This window comes from Nycticebus coucang, chromosome 23 (assembly GCF_027406575.1).
Source record: "Nycticebus coucang isolate mNycCou1 chromosome 23, mNycCou1.pri, whole genome shotgun sequence".
Taxonomy (NCBI): Eukaryota; Metazoa; Chordata; class Mammalia; order Primates; family Lorisidae; genus Nycticebus; species Nycticebus coucang.
Genome location: NC_069802.1, coordinates 21,854,470 through 21,859,971, shown reverse-complemented (window position 1 = coordinate 21,859,971; position 5,502 = coordinate 21,854,470). Strand labels below are relative to the sequence as shown.

Sequence of the window (5,502 nt, the reverse complement as noted above, 5' to 3'; positions counted from 1 at the left end):
CATATTTTAAAGATCTTGAAAAAACATTACTTCGTTTTATATGGAATCAGAAAAAAACCTCGAATAGCCAAGACATTACTCAGAAATAAAAACAAAACAGGAGGAATCACACTACCAGACCTCAGACTTTACTACAAATCGATAGTGATCAAAACAGCATGGTATTGGCACAAAAACAGAGAAGTAGATATCTGGAACAGAATAGAGAACCAAGAGATGAATCCAGCTACTTACCGCGATTTGATTTTTGACAAGCCAATTAAAAACATTCAGTGGGGAAAAGATTCCCTATTTAACAAATGGTGCTGGGTGAACTGGCTGGCAACCTGCAGAAGACTGAAATTGTACCCACACCTTTCACCATTAACTAAGATAGACTCTCATTGGATTAAAGATTTAAACTTAAGACATGAAACTATAAAAATACTAGAGGAGAATGCAGGGAAAACCCTTGAAGAAATTGGTCTGGGTGAGTATTTCATGAGGAGAACCCCCCGGGCAATTGAAGCAGCTTCAAAAATACACTACTGGGACTTGATCAAACTAAAAAGCTTCTGCACAGCTAAGAACACAGTAAGCAGAGCAAGCAGACAGCCCTCAGAATGGGAGAAGATATTTGCAGGGTATATCTCTGACAAAGGTTTAATAACCAGAATCCACAGAGAACTCAAACGCATCAGCAAGAAAAAAACAAGGGATCCCATCGCAGGCTGGGCAAGGGATTTGAAGAGAAACTTCTCTGAAGAAGACAGGCGCACGGCCTTCAGACATATGAAAAAATGCTCATCATCTTTAATCATCAGAGAAATGCAAATCAAAACTACTTTGAGATATCATCTAACTCCAGTGAGACTAGCCTATATCACAAAATCTCAAGACCAGAGATGTTGGCGTGGATGCGGAGAAAAGGGAACACTTCTGCACTGCTGGTGGGAATGCAAATTAATACATTCCTTTTGGAAAGAGATATGGAGAACACTCAGAGATCTAAAAATAGATCTGCCATTCAATCCTGTAATTCCTCTGCTGGGCATATACCCAGAAGACCAAAAATCACAACATAACAAAGATATTTGTACCAGAATGTTTAGTGCAGCCCAATTCATAATAGCTAAGTCATGGAAAAAGCCCAAGTGCCCATCGATCCACGAATGGATTAATAAATTGTAGTATATGTATACCATGGAATACTATGCAGCCTTAAAGAAAGATGGAGACTTTACCTCTTTCATGTTTACATGGATGGAGCTGGAACATATTCTTCTTAGTAAAGTATCCCAAGAATGGAAGAAAAAATACCCAATGTACACAGCCCTACTATGAAACTAACTTGGGACTCTCACATGAAAGCTATAACCCAGCTACAACTTAACAATAGGGGGAAGTGGGAAAGAGGGGGGGGGTAGAGGGAGGGGAATCGGTGGGATCACACCTGTGGTGCATATTACAGGGGTATTTGCGAAACTTGGTAAATGTAGAATGTAAATGTTTTGGCACAGTAACTGAGATAACGCCGGAAAGGCTATGTTAACCACTGTGATAAAAATGTGTCAAATGGTTTATGAAGTGAGTGTATGATGCCCCATAATCATATCATTGTATACAGTTATGATTTAATAAAAAAAAAAAAGAAAAAAGGAAGAGGGGAGGGATGAGAAAGAGAGGGAGAAGTGAGCAGAGAGCTGGGAATGAAAAAGGGGAAGATAGGGGTGGCGGGGGGGGGAGAGAGGGAATAAAAATAACTTCTAAACTGAGTTCTTGGGCATGTCTCCTTTTTGAGCAAGTCAATCAACTTCTTCTCCCCTGAGATCTTTTGTTGTTCTTTGCTTCAGATTCCTTGAAATGTCTTCCTAACCTCTCAATTAGAAACCACTACTTTCGTGCTTGCTTCAGCAGCAAGTATACTAATATTGGAATGATACATAGAAGATTAGCATGGCCCCAGCCCAAGGATGAAATGCAAATTTATGAAGCATTCCATATTTTTCAACCAGGAAAAGCAGAAAAAGAAAGAAAGGAAGGAAGGAAGGAAGGAAGGAAGGAAGGAAGGAAGGAAGGAAGGAAGGAAGGAAGGAAGGAAGGAAGGAAGGAAGGAAGGAAGGAAGGAAGGAAAAAAGAAAGAAAGAAAGAAACCACTACTTTCTGTGAGGACAACTAATGGGAACAAATATAAGCTCAACACAGAAGAGTAGCCATTTGAGCCCAGGGCACAATACCATAGCTTTGTTTTTCAAAAACATTTTCCAAGTCTCTGCAACCAGTTTTAATTATTACTTATTTATTTATGAATTGTCTATTTTTCTATCTGCAATGTCTAGCCCTTACTAAGTACTTCCTATGTACATTTTAAAATAGTAAATAAATGAGTAGATTGTTTAAATACAATTTTCAAGATTTATTTCTTCATTTCCAAAGTAATCATTTGACTAATTTGCACTATGGTAACCCCCTTACAGAAGAATTCCCACCCTTTAATACCAACATCTTTCTATATTGTCACCTGATCAGTTATTTTTATTTTTTTTTTTTTTTGCCACTTTGATCATTACATCATTTACTTATGGAAATATCAATATTTCCTGTTTCAATAAAAAGTGTTCCAGAGCACTTAATTTGTACACAAAAGAGTTGCACTCAGGGACCTTGGTTACCTCAGTTTTTATACCACATCCAGATTCCAAGCTTATTTAGTTACGTCTTACTGTTGATCAAGCCTGAATTTTTTCCCTGAATGTTTCACTCTACATTTAAGAAGATACCCTAGGACCTTGGTCTTAATTCTAAAATGCATGAAATTTACTATGCTTAAAATTTCACACAAATGTTCTCTTTAACTCCAAGTTTTTAGAATAAAAAATTGAATGTAAATGGAATCTGCTTGATCTAAACCCTGAAACCTTATCAGATATTCTACATTTTTAATAGTATGAAATTAGTAGTATTTTATACTTCCAACTATTAATAATAATTTTATTAACTTATATATTTCCTAAATTACTTATCAGCTATTGTCATGCCTAGCATTTCTATCTTTGATGATAACTTCCTTTCTAGTAGAGATTATCCATTTTATATGAAGCATGATATTTTAGATGCTGAGATATTGCTTGATAAATGTACTATAATTATTATTATTTAAACCAGATAGCCTATTACATTACTTGAAAATAATAGAGCTAAGATGTTTTATCTTAGATAAATTAGAGCTGATAAGACAGATAATGCATGAAATTACACTTATTATTAGTATTCATGTTATGAAAGAGGTTTTATGGAGAAAATGCTGGTTTTCCAATAAATGGCCAGTTTGTAATTCTTTTCCATCTTTCCACAAATTTTAAGATATATGACTATAGACACATGAAAAGTTCATTTGTAATCCTTACCTAAGATACAAGTAAATGCCTCTTCGCTATCTTTAAAAATCACATTTAAGCAGCAAAATTAATGATTCATATTAAGCTTTATTTTCTCAGAATGAAGAGGATATTCTAAGGACATAATTTTCCATAATCCATGTTGTGGTACATAAATTATTCATAAAATCAACTTAGCAAGTTATAACAATTATTTCATAAATGAACTGGAGAACAAGAGAAAAGGGGAAGTTTGAAATCCTTCAGTGTGGCGTGGGCCATGTTTGTTGTATCTCAACACTATTCCAACTCTGGTATACACATCATCGGGTGGGTTATTGGTGGAGGAGAAGAGAGCCACATCTCCCTAGGCAAAACAACCAAACAAACAACAACAGTACAAAACCAAGACCATTTCTGCTTTTCATTCCAGGGCTCCCAACAACCCAGTAGGCAGTGATTTCATGCATGGTCTCTTTTCTTGCGAGCTCATATCTAAGCTTCTTGATGCTTATAGAAATGAGTCAAAGAAATGGACAGAACTGAAAAGTATTTATGGATTTCAAAGCATGCATAGTCAAATGGTGCCCGTGGCAGCGTTTTAATCCACTGTTCTTCAGCTTTGATCATGATTGTAGTCACGTCTGTTTGAATGTCTTGGATCCGGCTTTTCTTGTGCCTGGTTCTCCTGTCTCTGTTTTTCTACTGGCTATTTATTATGCTTTTAATAATATTAGTTCCTGCTGACATCAATTTTATTTCCTGCTGACATTTCAAGGATAGCTGCTGTCACCTGCAACAAGAAAGATTCTTGGGTCAAAATCATTCAGGCTTTACCTGCTTAAAATTTAGACATCTACACAACACTTAAGTCTCCACATTCTTACAATAATTGAAAGTTAGATGTGTACCCCATCCCCCTTTTTTCAAAGATAAAAAAAAAATTATCTAAAGAATTAGTAATGGCACATAAGCTGTTATATGTAGAATCAGGGAAAAATATGAGGTACCTTGACTCTCACTTTTTTTTTATTCCACTTAGACTAAAGTGGTGTACTCCACATAACTAAATGAGTTTCTTCATTAATAGTATGCATACAGAGATTTGCTTATCTCATGCATGTTCATGATATTAGCTATTTAAGCAGTCCTGGTTTACCAAGAGATCCAATAGTTAGCCAACTAATAAGTGAATAAAGAAAAAGCATTTACTATATGTGTATGAAGTTGGAAATCCTAAACAGGGATATAAAAGATGTCTTATCAGAAATCATTTTACTTTCATTACTTTTATTTTTATTCTTTTTTTTAGACATGGGGTTTGCTCTTGCTTAAGCTGGTCTCGAACCTGTGAGCTTAGGGGAATCCACTTGCCTCAGCCTCCCAGAGTGCTAGGATTACAGGTGCGAGCCACCACTTCTGGACCATAAATTGTTTTAAATGCAATTTGTAATATGTAATAGACATAGTAATCCAAAGAAAATTTTAATTTAATTGCATAAATTTGTCATTAACATGTATTTGAATTCGAACCAGTTCTTTGGTGATATCTTTCCTAACCTCAAAGACAATCTGTTTCCACTATGCCCTCCGTATTTTGATTGTAGGAATAAGCTAGTATTCAAAGTTCTCATTCTACGTGAGTATTTAACGCATCATTCTCTAATACCAGGGCATAAATTCCATCAAATTAAAAACATGTCTTACTCATTTCTATCTTCTAAGTAAATGGCATACATAAAATACTCAACATACTCATGAAAAATATTTTTTTTTTTTTTTTTTTTTGTAGAGACAGAGTCTCACTGTACCGCCCTCGGGTAGAGTGCCGTGGCGTTACACGGCTCACAGCAACCTCCAACTCTTGGGCTTACGCGATTCTCTTGCCTCAGCCTCCCGAGCAGCTGGGACTACAGGCGCCCGCCACAACGCCCGGCTATTTTTTTTTGTTGCAGTTTGGCCGGGGCTGGGCCTGAACCCGCCACCCTCGGCATATGGGGCCGGCGCCCTACTCACTGAGCCACAGGCGCCACCCATGAAAAATATTTTTAAGCCTATATAAATATGGTAGTTTGTTTCATTATTAGATGCAAACTGCATCCCTTTTTTGAGATTGAAATGACTAACAGGATTCCATGAAATTACT

General features: G+C 36.4%; 1 non-coding gene across 1 annotated transcript; it reads left to right on the top strand.

Moving 5' to 3' along the window:
- Nucleotides 1–1,884: 1,884 nt before the first annotated feature.
- Nucleotides 1,885–1,987, top strand: LOC128576194 (U6 spliceosomal RNA). The gene has a single exon (XR_008377298.1). It is a non-coding gene; the product is annotated as a U6 spliceosomal RNA (small nuclear RNA).
- Nucleotides 1,988–5,502: the final 3,515 nt, after the last annotated feature.